Source organism: Amblyomma americanum, chromosome 5 (assembly GCF_052857255.1).
Source record: "Amblyomma americanum isolate KBUSLIRL-KWMA chromosome 5, ASM5285725v1, whole genome shotgun sequence".
In the NCBI taxonomy this organism is placed as follows: Eukaryota; Metazoa; Arthropoda; class Arachnida; order Ixodida; family Ixodidae; genus Amblyomma; species Amblyomma americanum.
In genome coordinates this window covers 136,014,318-136,037,293 of record NC_135501.1, presented here as the reverse complement: position 1 = coordinate 136,037,293, position 22,976 = coordinate 136,014,318, and the positions used below count along the sequence as shown (strand labels likewise).

The window sequence follows — 22,976 nt, the reverse complement described above, 5'->3', positions numbered from 1 at the left end:
TGCAGTTTTCACCTGAAGAGCAGACAACAGCTGCTCTTCATAAATAAATAAATTTACTATGGTGCAAATGAGGTGCAGCCTAATGGCGGGCCAAAAATAAACTTTCCTAGTGAGCCAGGCTTTCAGAGCTTGTTGAGTCCAGCTTAGACCCCGGTTTCGGAGACTAGACTGCTTCACTAGATCCGACCGCTCCTGTGGCTGCGATGAGCAACACATCGTGGAATAGGCTGCAAGCAAACCGTTTATTGAGATCTCCCAAAATACCCATTAGCCTCCTTTGCTAACGGGCAGGCAGCAGGCACGGCGAAAGGCTGATGTCACCTGGTGTGGCAGGTGTTCTTTGTGTGGCTCTGTCTGCCTGCTCCGGTGTCTCTCTTGCTACTCTCCTCATATCAGAGCTTATCAAACCAAAGCTTATCAACAGGGCGTCTGAAAAATATTCATTGACGCTAGTCTTGGTGATGACAGATATGGCCTAGCAACAGTTGACAGGATAAATGCAGCAGTCATGAACTAGGTCATTTACGTAAAGTACATTCATGCTCCAAGTGTAGCTTAATCATGTCTACAACAGAAATTTTAGAAGTTGTTAAGTGAAGACTCTCTACCTGTCACCGTATCACTGGATTCACAAAATGCCTGCAGAAACAACGTTGATAACAGCCTCTCCCTCATAGCTGTCAACATCTTAAATAAGCACAAGGGCACACAGCTGAGAACTATTATTTTGATTCCAGGTCATGCAGGTATGCTTGAGACTGAAATGGCAAACTCGCTGGCCCGTGCTAGTATTGTCCGGGCACCAAGCATGCCTAGTGAATGGAATCCTGCGCATCATGAAAAGAAATGTAGCTCACTCCAAAGCACTGCAATATCAAAACTGCTCACCTGTCTTCCCATACTGACCCTCTGACAAGGGAGCAGAATTGTTACCCAAACTGGCACAGATAGGCAAACCGTATCAGTCGTGCACTACATGGAATGGTCCTCTGCGAGGCCAACTTCTGATGTGTAAATTTCTCTGCAAAATACACAGAGAACAAATGCACTCGGAGCAAAGCAATTGTCTGTGTATTTCGTGCTTTCAAAAAGTAAGCAGACACTGCGGTGGCTACATCCTCATCTGCTGCTGCTACTACACGCATGGTGAGATTAGTGACAGTGCCCTTTCGTTACTTCTGGTTACTCCTAGCATAAAGGGCATGGGCTGTGAGGCAGTTGCTGGGGCGAGATGACTTGAAGTGGAGGCTTGAGGAGTATAATGACAGCTTTTATTGCTGTCGACACATAGAAACATGGAGCTAGAGCGAGAGAACACTGCTCTCTAAAGGTTTCACGGCATGGCGGACAGGCTGACAGCTGTTCTCTTGACCCACTGGCTCAAAGCGGGAACCACAAGGGAGGCGATGCTGCAGAGTGCGCAGGTCTTTGAAAACCGTTGAATTTGAATATTTTGTTTTCAGCTCCTTGAAAATCCTTTAATTCCTAGCGCAGTACATGCAAATGGCTATTAATCAGAAAAAACGCAGTTAAACTTTTTATTTTCAATATTGTGTTTCAATATATGTTTCAGACGTACGAAATCAGTTCGTGCTAATATAGCCAATGCTGTGCGATGGTTAGCCACATTGGAGCCACTCTGCTCTGAAGCCAACATTAGCCGATTCAATCCAATTCGATCTCGGCTCTTTGTTATGGTGGTTGAAGGTATTCCATTGTGCCGTCAGTTCTGCACCCGACTTGTTGCGGCTGAAGCATCTGACTACAAAGCAAATGCCTGGGAAAAGCAAATTTCAAGGCACTTGGCTTCACGACGACGCTTACAAAGATTCGACTGCATCAGATACGAGTGAGCACCGCGCAAGATGCAGGCCTTGCAACAGGACCTTCGATATCACCACCATGGGCGAGTCAGCATTAAAGAGCCATCTGAAGAGTGCTAAGCATGCTGGCGTCATGAAGATTGCAGCTAGCGTGACTGGGCCGGAGAAGAGACGAGGACGATCGGAGCAAGAAAACTTGGAAAACTTTATACAAAGACTATTTACATACTGTACAGGTGAGAGCAACCGAGAGTGCTTCTCAGCAAAAGAGAGCTTCTTAGCAGTCGGGAGTATCTCCCAGCAAAGGGTATCTCTTGTGATTGTGATTACTACGTGGTACTCTTCGACGAGTCCATGAACAAATATCTCCAGTGGAAACGATTGGGTGTTCACATCCGGTTTTGGAATTTGTCTCATAAGGTGGCAACGAGGTACTATACCTCGGGTGTTTATGGGGCACTCGACATCCGCGGACATCCAAGGAAAGCTGCTGAGTGTGCGTGAGCCTTTCCCTCTTGAGAAAATTCTTAAGATTTCAGTGGATGGTCCCAATGTTAACCCGAAATTACTCAAGAATTTCCAAGAGCACCTGCATCAGGCATACCAAGTTCAAAGTCTGGACATTGGACTTGTGGCCTCCACACCATGCACAACGCCTACAGGGCAGGTGTTATAGCAAGTGGGGACTTGACTGTCGGCTCTCCAGTCTAAGCGCGCTTTTCCATGTTTCTCCTTCAAGGAGGGAGGACTTCTCAGCAGTTCCCGGTCAGGGAACTTTTCCCTGAACTTTGTTGCCCACCGGTGGTTGGAGAATGTCCCTGGGAGAGAGCCTTGCTATTGGGGTGTGATGTTAAGAAATTTATTGCAGCTGCAAGGAAGAAGGAAGTAAGTCCCCCAAAATATGGATCATTTCACAACTTGTGTGAGTTTGCCAGTGATGTCTTGCTTGCTTGTCCAAAAAGTGCTTCAAAGAAAGCTGCAGAGCTTTGTTTGCAAATGAGCAGGCCACCATCTTTTGTTCCTCAGTCATAAGTCCATTTGCATCTTTCAGGTTGCTGATATACTGTTTGGCCTACTGCAGAAATGCCAACCAAGACGATGTATTCTCCTTGCATATTGCAGCCTTAGATGAGCAAGCCAAGGAATTTCTCGAGTAGCCCATGTTGTATGTCGTTAACAGCTTTTTCATCCTTGGGTACAACCCGAAAGCAGTAAAATCTTACTTCGCTCTTTATACGGCAGGGAATGTCATCGCTCGCTGTGTCATATGATCCCGCGATATTGGGAAAATGTCGGGGTGATTGGGGATGATATTGGGAAAAAAATCACATACTTTTTTGATTGGCATGTTTAAGGGCAAGCAACTTAAGCAAAAGAAATTGCAGCCTGTCCACTCCTGTTGACGACGGGGGCAGGAGATGCACTCACTGAAGCTTTTCCTCATGAAGACTCGTAACGCTGGTTCGGTCCCAGTTAAGAACTAATGTAACCTAATGGGTTGCATTTAACCCTTTCAGCCCTGAATTATTTTTATGGCGCGGAAAATTTTTTTTCCTTAAGTACTCTAATTACCCAACAAAAAGCATGTTACAATCAAATATTACCTTTTGGACTCATTGGTGTTCGAGATTGGATCATGTCCTATATATAGGACATCAGGGCTTGGAGGTTGTCAGAAATCAAAACACAAAGTTGCAATCTGAAGTTTATTTTCAAACAAACAGTTGTTTGGAGCTTTTTCTAGCAAAGGCTTAGGCTATTGCTTATGGAAGGCTCGAATGCAGTTCTTTGCTGCAGATAAGCAAAGGTGCACATTGCACTTTTGGCACTTCACCTTGGGCTTGCCTTTGCATCCTTCAAGCTAGCATCGCTGCTGCTCTTCCTCTACTGAAGGCCAGTGACCAGTTTGGTCGTACCGAATGTCTTGGATTGGCCTCACTTCAATCAAGTTCGGCCTCTTCAGCGGCTGAAGTGGAGAGGAAAATGGCCGTCCGCGCTTCCGTGGCAACCCGGCAGAGCAAGCTTTTGCCAAGCTCTCTATTACATTCAGAGTGAACTCTATTAAATCCATTTGATCCTTCATCTTGATTTTTTGGTGCTCGGCATGGCGCCTGTATTCCAACCACGAGTTTGTGACGCACAAATTGAAAAAGTGCGTTATTACACGCAGTGTCCATTTCTTCGATCGAATTGAGATCCTGTAGAGGGACACCAAAAAATCTGTCTTGTCTACTCCCCCCATGCTTTCGTTGTACTGCGGCACAACTGCTGGGCGTTTCACATTTATGAAAGCCCCGTCTGCTTTGCTCCACCTTGTCACATCGCCTAGATCATCAACGCCAACAAAATTCGATGCCAGGTTTACTGCCCGATTGTCCATCCATCGTGTGATCACAATTTTTCCGTCGCTGCTCACGAGGTAGTCTGATGACCCTCTTCCTTCTTTTTTCAGTTTTCCATCTTCAAAGGGCATTTTTCAGTTCTGTTCTGGCGAATAGTGCCAGCAGCATAAATTGTTTTCTCAAGCAGCACACGGAGCACAGGCAGGGAGGTGAAATAGTTATCAAAAAACAACTGGTGCCCGATGCCATCAGGTATCCTGGATGCTAAATGGAGAACAAAGGCGCCTGTTACTCCGAACGTTTTCTTGATTTCTGAGCTAAGTTCTGTTGTGGAGCCTTGGTAAACGAGAAAATCATAAATTATTCCCGACGCACCACACAACATGAGCACTTTGACGCCCCAGGGGTTTGGCTTGCCTTTGATGTATTGCTTGATATCAAGCTTCCCTTTGAACGGAATGATCTGTTCATCAATGCATAGGCGCTCCTCCAAAGGAAGATTATGGCATCTTTCTTGAAATGAATTCAGAAGTGGCCTCACTTTCCACAAGCGGTCATTATTGTGATCTCCATTTACATCTACAATATGAAGACAGTTCCTGAGCTTTTCAAAGCGATTCCTGCACATGTTTACAGATGCCAAAAGTTCTGTTTTCATTGAAGGCTTCCAATACATGCGCAGCCGTGGATAGCGCAGAACACCCATTGTCAAATGAAGTGCAATAAGTTTTCTGATTTCTTCTTCATTTGTCAGCACTGATTTTCCATCTTGGAAAACTGAGTATGTGTTGGTCTTGTCGGCTAACTCAATAAACACGCTTTTGGGCACATACTTTGAAAAATACTCGTAAGGCGTGAGAAGAGGATCGCGATAGCTTTCGTTCTCATCAGCTACCGGCTTGAATTCAGCAGCTGGCTTTTCAAATGGTTTCCTGCACCAGGAGCTGTACTCTCGAGCGCTCTCTTTATCCGGCTCTTCCTCGTCAGACGAGTCAGATAGCTCCTGCTGGTTGTCCCAGTCGCCGTCCACTGCATCGTCTAGCTCACCTGCTTCGTCTACCTCTTCTTCGTCATCGTCGATGTCCGATATATCGCCGTTGCCCAGTGCAGCAAAGATAATATCCGGATCTTCGAGACGTGGCCTTCTTGAGCGAGGCAATCTCCTTGCCGAGTAGAACAACGCAGTAGGTATTGTCGCACCTACATAAAAAACAACGCGAAATTATTGCTTCCGTAAAAGTAAACACCGAACGCCCCGCAGTGAAACCTCCCGCTGATCGCTAACCCTTGAGCCCTGGTGTCCTTTATAGAGGACACGTCATTCGTGGCCTCTTGTGACCGACATACAGCCCAATGTAGAAGCTGCTCTATGATTTTAGCATCTCGAAGGTCTTAAAAAGAACGTATATAATTCTCAGGGGCAGCATGCAAATTAGTCGTTGAGTAAACCAATCGCAAAATCTCGCTTACCTTCACTGCCGTCGCCCGCGCCGTCCGCCATTTTCTTCGTCGTCTCCCGTCATTGCAAACGCCACAACAACATCGGCATTGATGCCCATGTCAACAGCGATGTCCCAAGTTCTGTTTCGGTTCTTGTTTCGGTAGATTTGGTTGGTTTCTAGCCTCATGTCGCGTGTTTTGCTATGTGTCCTATATTTAGGACACCAGGGCTGAAAGGGTTAATGTATGGCACAAATAAGCTCCTGCTCTACATCAATGATGTAACTGTCCCGTCTTGAAAATGGGCACTTTATCTCAACGAAGCAAACATCCTTTGCCATTTCAAAAAGCCTGTCAGGGCTTCCGCAAAGCCACGGCTGGGCTGTATGGACGGCAGATCCAGTCTTGAAAAAGAGTATTTTTCTGAAGCATGTGGAAAAAGAAAAAGTGCTTTTCTGAACCATATGTCCCACCAGTACACAGTTAACACAAATAATACAAATGCAGACACAAAAGTGCAATGGTCGTCCAATAGTTCGCGGAACTGCGCCCACTTCACAACCACTATAGCGGCGCGTCGCCACAATATCACGGTAGGAGGGGATGAGGGTTATCGGATAGTGGTCCGAGCCCTGGGTGTCGGCCTCACGCTCCCACTGGTAGGTGCCGGTGACGAGAGTGAGATTGATGGCACTGTGTTGCCCCACGCGCTGCATATGCGTGGGACTGCCATCATTGATGATATTCAGGCGCGCCACCTGAGACGCGGCCAGAAGTTCCCTGCCTCGATGGGTGGTTCCCTGGCACCCCCAGTGGGTGTTGTCGGCGTTAGTCACCGCAGATGACCGCATCTTTGCCCAGCCGGTCACTGAGCTTTGACATGAAGCTCGTATCCCAGTTGGTGCTGGGGCGAACGTTAATACTGGCCACGGCTGTGTTGGTGTTGCGCATCCAAACAGTGACTGCACAGCACTCAACAGCCTCGCGCACTAGGTCACTCACGGACACAACCACGTGTGGGTGAGTGTTTTTCACGTAGATGGTCGTGCGAGGGGTCCCAGTTCGGTGTGAGACGTGGCAGCACGGTACAGTGTTGCACGAAGCAGCGGCGCATTGGTTGGTCTACTGTAGCCGATGTAGCCCGGTATTTTCAACTCCGCGCGCACGTACGTTTCCTGCAGAGCAAATATGTCGCAGTCAATACGCGGCAGGAGTTGAACCAGTTCAGCGTGGCGGCGGCGCAATGAACGGCAGTTCCACTGCCTTATGCGCGGCCTGGGGTGCTCCTCTTGCTAGCCATCTTGGTTCAGGGCTTGGTGGGCAGCCAAGGCTGCATTGCAGAGCTGTCGTGTTGGCGAGTAAGCTGGCAGGAAATCGACCAAAGCCCTGACGGCAGCCGAGAGGGCGGCGATGACCGCGTCTTTGTTCTGCTCCTCTTTTCTGCATGACCTCGCTGTCGTCCCAGTTTTTCCCCGTAGGGCGTCGCTATAGGTAGGTCCCTTTTGCGATGGTTGCGACGACTTTGGCGCACCGTCTGTGTGACCAGAGGATGGCTACGTGGTGGTGGAGGTTGCAGCGGGAGATGCTGGACGTTTGCCTCTCACCGCGCGTAGAGCTTCGCGGTAGGTGATGGGTTCACTCGCTGTGGCGAGGAGAGACGCGACCTTGCGTTCCTCCTGCCATCATGGGCAGCGGGGCTCACTGGATGTGTGGGCGCCATTGCAGCTCACGCAACGAGGTGTAGCGGCACTGCATTCCTTGGTGGGATGCCCGGTGCCGTATCGAAGACAGCGTGTGGAAGCTGTGCATGCTGCCGTCGCGTGTCCAAGCACTCCGCACTGTCGGCACTGCACCAGGCTTGTGAGACAGGCGCGCACAGCACGTCGGAGCTTGAAGAAAGCCACCTCCTCGAAGGGAGGGGGCCACGAAGCGGAGTACAAGGTTTCTGCCTCTCTTCGCGCACCCGACGACAGGAGCCCTGCTCTGGATGTTGGCTTCCAGCTTGTCCTCGGGAATGCTGGGGTTGACACCATAGAGTATGCCGGCACTAGTGTTCGTATGCGCCTCGCGGCCGCAAACCCACACGCCACACACGGTGTCAATAACCAGGAGAGGCTGCAGATCCATCGCACTGTTCGCGTCCACTGCCACTACGTTGCGACGGTGGTTGACTCGCACGGCCTGAACTCCTGGCAGCTTCGAGAGCTCTGCGGCTATTGCCTCCTTTGTTGAAGCCAGGAAGTTCCCCTTGCTTCTTACCGGCCTGTACAGCACTGTCTCGGTGCCATGGGAGACAGCTGGTTGGTAGGGCTGAGCAGCCTACATAATGCACATAACAGCCTACATAATACCCTGGCATACATAATACACATAACAGCCTACATAATACCCTGGCATTCCACAGTAAATATGCTTGTGTGTCTATTCATTGTTCTTGTTTCAGAGAATTGACAACTGTGCACTGCACATGAAACTGAGGATGTCTTTGAGGCATCAGTGTAAAACTGTGTACTGATATTTTGCTTGTAGGGACATGTCTTGGACAAGTGTGGCGACTTTAACTGGTAAATGTGGGGTTTCAGACGGTCGGTTTGAAAAGAGCAGTTTACTGGTTGGGTTTCGCAAAAGCGCATTGCATGGATGGTCAGCATGAGAGAATACCTTCGTAGCGTACGTTATACTTGTGTATTTCCGTCGTTCAAGTGACCATCGGTCCGCCTCAACGTACAAACTTGCAATTGGGCTTGTACGGAGAACACCAATAGCCAACCGCAGACCAAAGAGGTACACAGCGTCGAGCATGTTTAAGGTGTTCTTTCGTGCTGACTCGTACACTACTAAGCCGTAGTCTATATGTGATAAAACTTTTCAGAAGACTCAGTAGGCAGTCTCGGTCTGTACCCCGAGACTGGTAGGACGGGATTTTTAAAAGGTTCATTGATTTCATGCATTTAAGTCTAAGGTGCTTAATGTGTTTTGTTTGATGAATGTAAGCTTTTCATCGACTATGACGCCAAGAAATTTCTGCTCTTTTTGGACAGCAATACTCTGCCCATTAAGTGTGATGTCGGGTTTAGGTCTAATACCACGTTTTTTTGTGAAGAGTACGCTTATAGTCTTTGTTTGAATTGAGTTTAAATCTGTGCCCACTTTGCTACTTTGTTTACTCCTAGTTGAATTTTCCGCTCACAGATGGCCAAATTACATGACTTGTAACTTATTTGTACATCGTCGACATAAATGGAGTAGGATATAGATCTAGGCAGGACGCTATTTAATGAATTCATTTTCACTATAAAAAGAGTGCAGCTAAGAACACCGCCTTGAGGAACACCATTCCCTTGTATAAACTGCTTGGATAACGATTTCCCTACATGGACCTTGAATGTTCATTCAGACAGTTAACTTTGAATGGTGGACAACATATTTCTCGAGATACCAAAGACAAACAGGTCACGGATGATACCATAGCACCATGTAGTATCGTAAGCTTTCTCTAAATTAAAGAAAACAGATAAACAGTGCTGTTCATGCACAAAGGCATCCCTTACGTAAGATTTGAAGGCAGCGAGCTGGTGAGTGGTTGACCGGTTAGCTCTAAATCCACCTTGGTGCTGGTCAAGAAGGCCGTTGATTTCAAGAAAATTCACAAGGCAACAATTTACCATTTTTTCAAAGTGCTTACATAAGCAGCTGGTTAGGGCAATTGGCCGATAACCGGCCGCAAGTATGGCTTCTTTGCCTTGCTCTAATACCGGGATAAAAATCGTTTCTTTCCAGGCTTTTGGAAGACGTCTAGCAGCCCATATCTTATGAAACAGGCACAGGATAGTTTCAAGAGTTTCTTCATGCAAAGTGCCTGAGCATTCCATATGTGACCCTGTCAGGGCCTGCTGCTGTTGAGTTCCCACAAGTGCCTAAGGCAACTTTTAACTCTTGTAAAGTAAATGGGCTATTGTATCCTCCTACTGATGGCCTTTTATTATTGTGAGCAGATTTGCGCTCCTCAGCTAGCTTGTATCTCAAGAAGGAATCTGTATAATGTGCTAAGCTAAAAGTGTATTCAAAGTGTTTGCCTAGGGCATCTGCTTGGTGCTGCAATGTATCACCAGCAGTGCTAACAAGAGGAATTAGATGTGAACTATGCCCTTTAAGTGCTTTTAGTCTACTGTACACATTATGTGTATCTGTGTAAGAATTTACAGAGGAGAGAAACGATTGCCAACTTTCCTGTTTGGATATACGGCGAGTACGTCTGCCATTTTCTTTAGCTCGCTTAAAGTTGATTATCAAGTTGTGATTCGTAGGATAACGGCGGAATTTTGACCATGCAATATTTTGGTCCTGGCGAGCTTTCTTGCACTGCGCATTCCGCCACGGTCCTCGTTTGCTTTCTGTTTTACCTGATGTCTGTGGGATGGATTTCTGTGCAGCGTCTATTATATGCTGTGTGATCAGGCATCGAGATTCATCTATGCCTAGTTTTGTAGTTGATGAACAGGGCAATGCTGATAGTTCCCGGAACATCTTTCAATCAGCAATTTCTTCTTTAAAATTCCTAGGGTTATTTGCCCTCTGGTTGATATTTTCTGTATATTTTAAAGAAACGGGAAAGTGCTCACTTCCATACAGATTTTCAATAACAGCCCACTCAGTAGCTCTCAAGAGCAATGGAGAGCCAATAGCAAGGTCTATCGCTGTGTATGAGTTTTGTGTTTAATTAATATATGTTGGTTCGTTCCTATTGAATATGCATGAACCAGATGACAACAGGAATTTTTCGATTAGTGCTCCTCGAGAATCTGTTCTGGTACCTCTCCATAATGGGCCGTGAGTGTTAAAATCATCAACCAACAGGAATGGCTCGGGAAGTTGAACAATGAGTTTTTCGAGTTGATCAGTTGACTGCCGATGATCTGGTGGGATGTATAGGGAACAGATGGTTATTACTCTGCCAAAAGTTAGGGCTCGTAATGCCACTCCTTCTAAATCAGGTGTCAGTGGAAGACATTGCGAGGCAATTGAATTCTGCACCACAATAGCAACGCCAACTGATGAGTGCACACTGCTTTGCCTGTCCTTCCGGTACACTGCTACTTATTTAGAAAGTTTGTGTGTGTTGTGTTTAAGTGCGTTTCTTGTAGGCAAAGTATGCTTGGTTGATATTCCGCGAGTATTTCATATATGCCATCTGGGTTCTTAAGTAGACCTCGGCAGTTCCATTGGATAATGCTCTCTAAAGCCATAGTTCTTGGTGAGGAAGCAAAGATTAGTGGGAGTTATTTAGATGTCGTCGCCTTTATCAGGCGGCTTGACTGGCGGTTGCCTTTTCGGTTTAAGGTGGTCTAGAAGACTCCGCGCCTTTCTATGGGGCCTCCCTCAGCGCCCACGATGCTGAGGGTTCCGGTGTCATGTCCATTGCTTCCGGTGGAGACGCGGAAGCAGACGTGGATTTCCAGGAGGGAGAGACTCCCTCTCATTTGCCTGTATTTTCCCAGAGGTCTGCGAAAGGTTGACCTCTGGGACATGGAAGTCTGGTGCAGCCGGAGGCTGCTTGGTGAGGGGCCGTAGTGGACGCGCATCATCACCATCGTCATCATCAGCCTTACTGCACCCACTCCAATGCAAAGGCCCCTCCCATGTCTGTCTCTCCAATTAACCCTGTCCTTTGCCAGCTGCATCCACCCTTTGCCTGCAAACTTCTTAATCTCATCCGTCCAGCTAACCTTCTGCCGCCCCCTGCTATGCTTACTTTCTCTTGGAATCCACTCCGTTACCCTTAAGGACCAGCGGATATCTTGCCTTCGCATTACATGCCCTGCCCAGGCCCATTTCTTCTTATTATTTTTGACTAGCATGTCATTAACCCGCGTTTATTCCCTCACCCACTCTGCCCGCTTCCGGTCTCGTTAACGTTACACCTATCATTTTTCTTTCCATGGCTCGCTGCGTTGTCCTTAACTTAAGCTGAACTCTTTTCGTTAGCCTCCACGTTTCTGCCCCGTAGGTGAGTACCGGTAAGATACAGCTGTTGTACACTTTTCTTTTGAGGGAAATTGGTAAACTGCCACTCATGATCTGAGAGAACCTGCCATATGCGCTCCACCCCATCCTTATTCTTCTAGTTATCTCCCTCTCATGATCCGGATCAGCTGTCACTACGTGCCCTAAGTAGACGTATTCCTTTACAACTTCCAGGCTCTCGTTGCCAATTGTGAAGTACTGTTTCCTTGCTAGACTGTTGAACATTATCTTGGTTTTGTGCATGTTAATTTTTAGACCCAGCGTTCTGCTCTTCCTGTCTAACTCATTGATCATGATTTGCAGTTCACCTCCTAAGTGACTCAGCAAGGCAATGTCATCAGCAAATTGCAGATTATTTAGGTATTCTCCATTTACTGTTATTCCCAACTGTTCTCAATTCATGGCTCGGAATACCTCCTATAACAGGCGGTGAATAGCATTGGCGAGATCGTGTCTCCTTGCCTGACACCCTTCTTTATTGGAATTTTATTGCTTACTTTATGGAGGACTATAGTAGCTGTGCAGTTGCTATATATATCTTCCAGTATTTTGACATAAGGCTGTTTTACCCCCTGGTTACGCAATGCCTGTATAACTGCTGAGGTTTCTACCGAGTCTAATGGTTTCTCGTAATCTATGAAGGCTATATATAGAGGTTCGTTATATTCTGCGCATTTCTCTATCACCTGATTGATAGTGTGAATATGATCTATTCTGGAATATCCTTTACGAAAGCCTGCCTGATCATTTGGTTTATTAAAATCTAAGGTTGCCCTGACTCTATTAGCGATTACTTTAGTAAATGCTTTGTAGGTAATGATAGTAAGCTGATCGGTCTGTAATTTTTCAAGTCCTTGGCGTCTCCCTTCTTATGAATTAAGATAATGTTTGCATTCTTCCAAGCTTCTGGTAGAGTCGAGGTCATAAGGCATTGCGTATACAGGGTGTTCTAGCACGATGTTCCCTCCATCCTTCAACAGATCTGCTGTTACCTGATCCTCCCCAGCTGCTTTTCCCCTTTCCATTGCTCCTAAGGCTTTCATCTTTCTTTACTGGCAGGATGACGCATTGCTGTGCACTACTGTCTTTCTCATTAACGCTCTGATTACATTGGCTACTGTGCAGGTCTGTGTAGAACTCTTCGGCTACGTTAAGTATCTGATCCATATTGCTAATGACATTGCCCTGCTTGTCCCTTAATGCATACATCTGGTTTTTACCTATGCCTAGTTTCCTCTTCACTGCCTTTAGGCTACCTCCGTTCTTTAGAGCATGCTCGATTCTCTCTACAATAAACTTCCATATGTTGGCTACCTTGCGCTTATTTATTAACTTCGATAACTCTGTCAGTTCTATTCTGTCGGTAGGGTTAGACGCCCTTATGCTTTGGCGCTTCTTAATCAGATCTTTCGTCACCTGAGATAGTTTTTCGGTATCCTCTCGAAATGTCCTACCGCCTACTTCTACTGCGCACTCCGTAATGATGGCTGTGTGATTATCCTTCATTGTATGAACATAAAGATCGTCTTTCTCAGTTAAAGCCGAATATCTGTCTTGCAGCGCTATCCTTAACTCCTGTACTTTCCCTCTTAAGGCTAACTCGTTAATGGACTTCCTCTTCTCTAGCTTCTTCTGTTCCCTCTTCAAGTCTAAGCTAATTCGAGACCTTACCATTCTGTGGTCGCTACAACGCACCTTTCTGAGGACGGCCACATCCTGAACGACGCCTGGTTTAGTGCATACTATGAAGTCGATTTCATTTTTAGTCTCACCTTTGGGGCTCTTCCAGGTCCATTTCCCGTTTTCTCATTTGCGGAAGAAGGTATTCATGATGCGTAAATTATTTCTATCTGCGAATTCGACTAATAACTCTCCCCTGCAATTTCTAGAACCTATCCTATAGTCACCTACCGCGTGGTCGTCATCCTGCTTCTTTCCCACCTTCGCATTGAAGTCGCTCATCAGTACAGTGTACCTTGATTTTGCTTTATTCATTGCCGATTCTACGTCCTCATAGAAACTTTCAACGGTCTGGTCATCATGGCTGGATGTGGACTCGTAGGCCTACGCCACTTTCAGCTTGTACCTCCTATTCAGCCTAATTACTATAGCTGCTTCCCTCACGTTAGTACTATAGAGCTCCTCTATGTTGCCAGCTATATCCGGAAAAATGAGGAATCCCACACCTAGTTCTCGTCTATCCGCTAATCCGTGGTAGCACAGTATGTGTCCGTCCTTTAGTGCTCTATACGCCTCACCTGTCCTCCTAAATTTGCTAAGCCCAATCACATCCCATTTAATTCCCGCTAGCTCCTCGAACAGCACTGCTAGCCTAGCCTCACTAGATAAAGTTTTAGCGTTAAACGTTGCCAGGTTCAGATTCCAATGGCGGCCTGTCCGGAGCCAGAAATTCTTAGCACCCTCCGCTGTGTCAGAGGTCTGGCCGCCGCCATGGTCAGTTGCTCTGCAGCTGCTGGGGACAGGGCAGAGGGTTAATTGGTTTGTTCATAAAAGGTTGTGGCCAAGTCCTGTTCTGGTGAGGGAGTGCGTTGTCGGTGCTGGTCACCGAGATCAGGCTGCACCCCAGGCCAGGCTATGCAGTTCCATCGACACGCGGCTTTTTTTAAAAAATCCGGTGAATTGCGCGGCACCAGGATTTGAACCCTGGTCCTCTTGCGTGCGAGGCGGAGCAATGTTTCTTTAATAATGTTTCTTTAATACATAAAATACATATAAAAACACATCAAAGGGGATGCTTAAGTTCTGCCTTCAACATAATTAGAAATTCTTGACTACATTCATAGATCCCTGGGAGTCCTCATAGCACTCCTGATGCAGTGGTGCAGTGGTTAAGTGATGCATCACTGCCCTGCAAAGGCAGGTACTGCCATAAGTGGGGCTCGTGCAATCCATGTTGCTCTTCCCAACCAACCTCTTGCAACCAATCATTAATTTAACTGCCATCTACCACAGCAGCCAGCTTGCTTACAATTCAGCGGGCAGGTTGTGATGATGCCACAAGGTCACGTCGCCTTGGTGGCCTACCTACAGAGCCCGAGTCTATAGTCAGCTGTGAGGCTTTAGTCACCAAAGCTGGACAATTTTTTCTTCAGTCACATTGTTCGTCCACATCACTGTAAGCTTGTTCATCCACATCAAGTGTAGTAAAAGAGCGTCTTTGTTATCTCAAACTCTGAATAATCTGAACAAATTCTCAGTCTAGTTCAAGTTTAAACTATTGGGAATCAACTGCAGCACATAGCAGAGCTTACAGCTAAGTTACAGCCAGGCCAAGTTTTATTCTTTTGGCATGAACGTTTATAGCAAAAAGCCGTCCATATGAGAAAAACCAAGGTGGATAACGGTAAAATTGGAACTGATTGTAGCAAGCGTTTCATTCAATCAGTAAGCGATTTTCCAATGCCCTGATGTCCTACTAAGCAATTAAATTTCGAGTACGCAGGAAGCAACATGATTCCTAGTTCAGTGGGCCCTCCTTTTTTGACACCATGTCCGTACATAGTCATGGCTCTATGCCAGCATTAGTAGTTGTGTCCCTCTTTTCTCTAAGCCATGTGGACGTGTGAATTGTACTTTCTAAGGTTTTTGTGACAGTCTACGAACATGCCAGAACACTGGAGTACGATTACTGAATTATTTTTTGCAAGCTATATATTTTCAGAATCCAGATGAAGTGGCAATTTATGAACATTTCGTGGGGACGAAATTTAGCAAGATGCAACTGTCTCGCCTTCCATGAGACAGTTGCACGCTTTTGCATGCAGAGCACAAAGGTACGCATTAATGCAAAGATGAAGAGCAGTGAATGCAAAGCTACACTTAAGAGCAAGCGTGATGAAGCTATGAGTTACATACATGTCTTATTGAAGTAAATCTTCCAACTGAGGTCTGAAATGATGCTTCATGGACTAGATACACTCTGGCAGGCTTTGCGAAAGCAATGCTGCTGATTATGTATGAACTCCAGTTTACAGTGCTCATTTCGATCAAACACATAAGACAGGGAGAAGAAAGTGCTCTTAGATACTTTGTGTACAAAACAATGTAAGCATTTCGCACAAATATTTTTCGAGAACAATTTTTAGCAAATTCAATGTGATCTGTGAAAATGAGATGATCGAAAAATTTAGCTTTTTATATAAAATTTAGGCAAGCTCCATTGCTATAAAAAATAAAATAAGCAACAATGATCTAAACACATCCATAAATAGGTGCAGTACCAGCATGAAATTTTCGTCAAGGCTATTAACCCCTTAACCCTTTATTTATAGTAACAAATTTCTCACCACAACTGCTTCTTTTTTTATTGTTGAATTGAAAATATGTTGTAGTAAAAAGCATGTATTAAATATTTAAAAAAATATTCGAGCCAGTTACAAAGGCAAAATACCAGAATGAAGTTTATTGCTTGCTCCGAACAGAAAATCAGCTGGCTGCTGGTTACCACATCACAAATGGACGTCTGCTGTCCAAGTTTCACACAGGAAGGTTTGGAACGGTGTGATAGATCTCAAAACATGGAATTACACACGGGCTTGTTACACTTGCTACAGCAAAATCGTGTTTCCTTATCTTCTTCCCCTTGTTGTCTCGCTTTTTGCTTCAAATGAAGCACTTTCTTGTTGGCGTTTGTTTTCCCTCGGCGGATGTAAGCTGGAAAGTGCCGCTCCTTGAGGTGTACGGCATCGAGCACATCAGATGGCCGTCCACGCTTTGCTTTCTTGGATGGGTCCAGGTACTTGCTCAGTATTGCGTCTATAATGGCGAGACGGTAGTCAAAGTGAGTCATCTTCCCTCCATCTTTTTTGTATAGTACAAAAGAGTTGAATGTTCCCTCCATCTTTTTTGTATAGTACAAAAGAGTTGAATGTAGCCTCATCTACCATGTGGCGAAAAATCTTATATTTTCTGCCTTTTCTGCAGGACAGGGTAGTTGGCCAGCATCTGATCAGACTTATCCACACCTCCCATTGTGTGGTTGTAGTCTCGCACAATACTTGGCTTTGTGACGTCTCGCCCTTTTGAGTAGGTGAATGTTTCCATGCTTGCACTATGCATTGTGCTCAAGACTGTCACGACCTTCTTGTCGCGCCATTGGAGGGCGACGACACATTTACCCCTCTGGTAAGCCTGGACCTCTCCTTTCTTCAGCTTCATGGTTCAAAATTCGGGAGGCATGTACTTTCTGTTTCCTCTGACGGTGCCGTATACGTCTGTGCGGTTCTGAAGGAGGAGATCCTTGGAGCTCTGGAGAAGTGTAAAAGTTGTCTAGGGTCACACAATACTCCTTGCCAAGCAAGGGCTCCTGGAGCTTCATTGCAACTTTGGTTCCTATTGGCGAGCCGGGTTCATTGTTTACTGGTGTACCGAGATTGGTTCCTTTTCCAGTGTAGCTGACGACATCCCACACGTATCCTGACGATGCCTCGCAAAGCATAAAAAATTTCAAGCCAAATCTTGCTCTTTTCAACGGAATATACTGCACCCATTCCAGCCTGCCTTTGTAGAGCATGAGGCTTTCGTCAGTGGATATGTCCCTCTCAGGTATGTAAACTGAGCGGTAGTTGTTCAACATCCGAACAATAAATGGTCATATCTTGTGCAGCTTCGGCTGTGGATGCCCACTGAGGTTGGTGACAGAGGCATTATCAGCGAAGTGAAGCATCCGCATTAGCAATTGGAACCGATTACCGCTCATTACTTCTCCGAAGATAGGTGTGAACAGGAGCTTGTTTTTCGACCAGTACATATCTTGTTGTGGCTTGTGAACAATTCCTTGCAAGAGTAGGAGAGCAAAAAACAACCACATCTCCTCCTTTGTGACAGGCACCCATTTTTTGAGGCAGGAATGCTCAGTGGGGCGCAAGCTTTTGATCTTCTCTGCGGCGTAGCGATTTGTTTCGTCAGCCATCAAACAAATTAGCTCCTCATCAAAAAATTGCTGAATGTATTCAAGCAAGTCATCAGGCAAAGTAATCGAGAATTTCTTACCAGGCACAGCCAAAAACGGAAACCTGGGAGGCTTGGTTGGAATGCTGTCCAAGTCGATCCTCATCCATTGGCGCACACTCGCAATGCTATCTTCTCGGCTGTCCACTTCATCAGAAAAGCTACTCATTTCAAGGTCATCACTGTCGTCCTCGCTTCCCGAAACAATGTACATTTCTGTGTCAGAATCATCTTCGCAAGAAGACGACGACGCTGAAGAAAACGTTCTTTTCCGTACGGATGGACCAGCAACACGTGTCTCCGCCACCGGACGCCATTTTTCCAACTCAAGTTGCATCACGAAAACGGATTTGGAGCTGTAGAAAAAAAAGAAACTTAATGGATCAGTGGAGCCATCTGTCGAGCAGTGCACAATATAAGCCGCTAACAAGTGTTGGTCGTCCAAAACGGCGAAGGAAAGAAATGCATCTACGAGGACGAGCTACACTCGTCTGAAACGGTTTGGGGACAGCTCGGGAATGACGAGCTGTGCTCGTCCGAAATTGTTAAGGGGTTAAGATCATGATGTAAAAATGTTCCAGAAAAATTGTACTTTATTTCGCGCAGAAGTGGACAAGAAGTGAAGGATAGCGATTTGTGAAGTATGCTACTTTTGTCTTGCATAGCAGCAAGAACATCATTAAGAATGGTCCTGCTAAGATATAGTACTCTCTGTCAGTGTCTAAAAATATTTCATCAAAATAAAGCACGATGTCACGGCAGAAGCTGTCTTATGCAGTTGCATAAGGAAAATAAATTTAGAAATCCACATTTGTGAAACCCCATTTTCATACGAAAAAGTAAATAATCCTTTCATTGCCTCACATAAAAAAAAACGTGAAAATGAACTTTTGATATATATACCATGGCCTGTACAGTTATCTAAGTCCAACTCAACACCACACGAATATTCAAGCGAAATAAAATTTCACAATTCACTGAACACATCTTTCTACGACCACAGTCCTTTCCTTACACAACCTCGTTCTTACCACACAAAGGACAGCACATGCTTTTGAGGTGACTTGGGGGGCAAGCCTCTGCGATCATTTCTTGAAGTGTAGTGCTGCGATTTCGCGAACTCAGCAGCAAGAGAATCTGCAGCCGACCATGACAGTCGGAAATTCCTGCGAAACTAGCGAGGTATAAAAATAAAGCATGTCGGTTATCGATTACACATTGAAATTATGATGCAACAGCTCACCTGTTCCTCCGAATAAGCGGCTGCTGTCTGAAGAGGAGCTTGCGCTCGAATCTGTGCTACAGCTGCTGTCTTCATCAAAAAGCAGCAACAATTCTTCGTTCGGCTGGCAGCGCTTACCAACTGCCATTACGCTTGCTGGCACTGGCCGACTGTCACCGCTACCACCTTCCTCCATTTTGAAGCGGTAGCTTTACTACTATACTCCGTTTCATACAAAGCAGATAACGCTGCGGAGGCTACGGAAGTAGCGCGTCCGTGGAGCCATATTACTCTGCCACATATAATTTGTTCTTCTAGAAGTCTCGAGTGTTTGGGCGAAAAAAAGATCAGAATAAAACGAAGTGTTGCCGCGGTAAATCACGGTGAAAGCAGTGAGGAGCTCACTGTTTGGACCTTGTGGCTGCAATTGTTACTGAGTGTGGACTACTTTCTAAGCGTGGATGGAGTAAGAGCGATTCGCTGTACTAGCCAGGTGTAAAATCTGCACATGTCATTCTTAATTCTCGGAAGTCTCGAGTCACAGGGCGAAAATGTGGCAAGAGGTAAAATGAAGTGCAAGAGGTTGCCGTTCATTCTACCCGAGATTTGCTGCAACGAAATACGTCTATGCTCACTGTGGTTGTATAGCGAACTACTTTTTGGGCACGGACTTAGCCTGTGCGAACAGGCGCTCTAGCTTTGGCAGTGTTGCCTACTGTGTATGAAACGGAGTATAAAGGTCTCGGGCTGAGATTGACATGCGTTCCTGATGACCTTCAAGGCTAAGCCAAGGTCGAACCTTCAGTTTATAAGTTTGGTCAATGGTCATACCAATGGCCAAGCAATTGGACAGGTCATAGTCATTTCAAGGTCAAGCCGGGGACGTCAGGGTTAACCAAAATTTCGTCACGTGTGACGTCAGGCCATCTTTAATCAAGTACATGACGGCAGGAGTACCTGCGCGCCTAGGAATAAGCGGACATGTCCTGTTCACGTGCTAGGCCGTGACGTCACGGCCTCCTAAATTGAGTACATAACGGAAGTAGCACCGGCACGCCTGGCATGAAGTGCACATGTGGTGCTCACGTGCTAGGCCGCAACGTCAGGGTCTGCAGCAGTGGTGCACCTACGCACAATTACACATGTGGTGTTCACTTGCTAGGCACCTAAGTGGCGGCGCGCCTACACACGAAGTTCACACGTGTTCATGTGCTAGGCCATGACGTCACGAGTTCAGGCGAGTGAAAATAGTAGCTGCCGAGTCAGCTAGCAGTTAGAGCCATGGAGTCTGGGGCCGAACAAGGGTGTCTCTGCACTAGGCGCTTGGCCTCGTGGGACGATCCAGACAGCATTCCGATTCGCCAGGAGATTTTGCGGGAAATTCGTGAAATGGGAGAGGGCGAAGAGAGCAGCTGAGATGAATCTAACCCAGTTTCAAGCAAAGCATACAACTCAGTAGGGTACTTGCATTGATCTCGTCTTACATAGAGAACCAATCCAAGCCTCGCTGAGTTTTTCGAAGATTTGCACCTAGACAAACTTCTTTACCGACCACCAAAGTTTAATCATAGCCGTCACCAAAAATCAACAATAAAAGACATTCACATTACAAGTGTGTTCATTGGTTAAACATTTACACATTTCAATAAAATTAACGGTGCTTTAGCGTTGGTTAAACGGAGTGAGAAGTGGTAGCTTCACAATGGTTTAGTCTGGAAAATACCAAAGAAACGCTCAACAAACAGCATAACAAGACTTTGCCGGGCTTAACATCGTGAAGCTACCGCTTCTCACTAGCTAAAGCACCGTTAATTTTTTTCTAGGGCCTTCCAGGGGATGAAACCAGAAGCGATGTCAAATAAGTGATTTGACTTCCTCCGTTGTCTCTGTTACTCCGCCGCACAGACTGCTCTCGACTGCAATAGGCGCCGCCAAAGCGCGCCTCCTCTGCCAATGGAACATGACGCCCCGCTTCTCTTTGACCACTGGTAGGCTGCCTACTACCTCGGTAGTAGTTACACTCTCACTTTCTTGAGGAGGCTACACTCCGGTCTAGTCCTCAGTCTCTAATATAAGCTGCAGGAACTGGTTGCTCCTCAACCAAACTCTCGCTATTGAAGCTAGTTACGACCTCTTCCGTGGTTGCCAACAAATCAGACTCGTTTGTGTTCCACGCGGCCGCTCTGGGGGTAAGCTTCGCTGGCCCCCTGTCGTTCAAACGCCGAGCCTCAGCAAGCTTCCTCGCAAGGATTGCATACTCTCCTTGAAACTCTTTCTTTCTCAGCGGCTTTTCTGCCGCATTCTTGTAGTGCTATTAGCTCCGGTCGGTCCCCGTTCCTCAGGAATTCCTGCAAGACAGCACGCTTGCGCGTGAAACCTCTACAATTCCATTGCCAAACGGTGGTTTTACTGGATCTGTGAGCCATGATTGGCAATCAGCTGATTCATCTGGTTCCCTAGTACTTGTTGGGTGAGGTGTTCGTACACCCGATCCCTTTTCGCAAATTCTTCCTTAAGTTGTTCAGTGAGGTTATTATCCCTCTGATGTATTTGCTCTGCGACACTGTTATCTCGTTGATGCAGCTGCTCTGAGAGGGTTTGGAACATCCCTAACATACGTTCTTCAAAAGCCTTGCGCCATTCATTGTCCTGTTTAGATTTGGCCTCAAATTTTGCCTCCAATTGTTCTATTTTCATGTCTATCACTTTCTCTGTGTCCATATCTATTATGGGCTTCTCTACTTCCTTCGCCCTCTTCTTAGCCGGCGGCTGAGCCGCACCCTGCTCCTCTGATGCTCTTACAACTGGATTTTGTGGCATCTGCGATTGTTTCGCAGGTGCTGCATTAGGCTTAAGCGCTATTCTAAGCTCCTCAATTTGCTTGCTCATCTCTGCGAGCTGTGCCTTAAGCAATCGATTTTCTTCCTTAATCTGGAAGATTTCATCGCGTTTATCCTGGGAGGCTTCGCTCACCCAACCCACCTTTCGGCTCGGAGACTTGGGCCTCGCTGGGTTGTTGACGACAGCGCCTCCGGAGGGGCCCGCAGTCCCGGGTTGGGCCTTCTTTTGCTTCTCCGCTTCCCGCAGATTCGGTAGACGAGGGAAGGACTCTGATCTCCCTCTCGACTCGCTCTGGTTTCCTGACTGACTCCTGGATCTCCCTTGATGCTTTTCGAACCGGCTCCTTCCTACTTCAGTCTCCTTCGCCTTCCGCGCTTCCTCTTCCATGACTTCCATAGCTAGCTTGGCCTCCCATTGCTTCTTCTTTATCGTATAAGGGGTCCTGAAAGCTTCCTTGCATTTCCGGTCTGCTGTAAAGTGACCTTTGCCGCACAATTTACACTTGGGCTCGCATACGTGATCCTCGGGTGGGGCTTAACTTGGGCGCTGACACATACGTCCGATCTGTGTCCTAGCTCGCCACAGCGGTAGCACACCTCGTACCGCTTCTTGTAGAGCACGCACTTTAGGGGTACGTCGTAACAGTACACCCACCTCGGCACTGTCTCGTGTTTGAAGATGACGATCGCCGAACTGGATTTGCCCATCTTCCTAACGCCAAGTATCGGCGGGTTCCTCGGGTTGCTGAAGGCCTCTGTCAGTTCCTCTATGGTCAGTTTCGGGTCGATGCCGTGAACCACACCCCGCCCGCAGTCCTCGTGCGGCTCCAGGTACGCTGTGACTTCGTACTCGTCGTCGTCGATATGGATAGACTTAATCTTGGTCACCTTCCAGTGTCCATGTCTGGGGTGCTGAAAATCAGGGTGCCTTGTTTGTCGTTATGAATCAGCACGTCCTTGTCCTGCCCTTTGACCCATGGAATTTGCGCTGCCATACGCACCGCCGCACTCAACCTCGTAGTCGGAACTTTCGCGAGCGCCAGCCCATTCTTCGGCCGAATAATTATCTTGTAGTCATTATCTGGCAAACGCGGAAGGTACGACGCAATTGAGCGCTCCGCGTTCTTCTGCCCCAGCTTTTTATATGCGTTCGCCTCCGCCGCTATCTTTTTGCCCTCTCCGGATTCGGCTCCGCGTTTCAATCTGGCGTCTCCATCTTTGCCTCCTCGCCGTTCGCCTCTCGTGAGGTCCTGCAGTTCTTTAACATGTTTTCCCACTTTAGTGATCCAATCCGAGGTTCTCAATTCTTCGGGTG

At 46.7% G+C, this 22,976-nt stretch overlaps 1 protein-coding gene across 3 annotated transcripts in view; it reads left to right on the top strand.

Moving 5' to 3' along the window:
- Positions 1-22,976, top strand: part of LOC144132719 (uncharacterized) — an 85,492-nt gene that overhangs the window by 22,280 nt on the left and 40,236 nt on the right. For 2 of the 3 annotated variants that reach the window (XM_077665321.1, XM_077665324.1), the window contains exon 5: positions 9,386-21,761. The exons of the other annotated variant lie outside the window; for it this stretch is intronic. The gene's annotated coding sequence lies outside the window, so the exon portion shown is untranslated. Of the gene's footprint in view, positions 1-9,385; positions 21,762-22,976 lie in introns of those variants that run through there. 3 annotated transcript variants of the gene reach the window in all.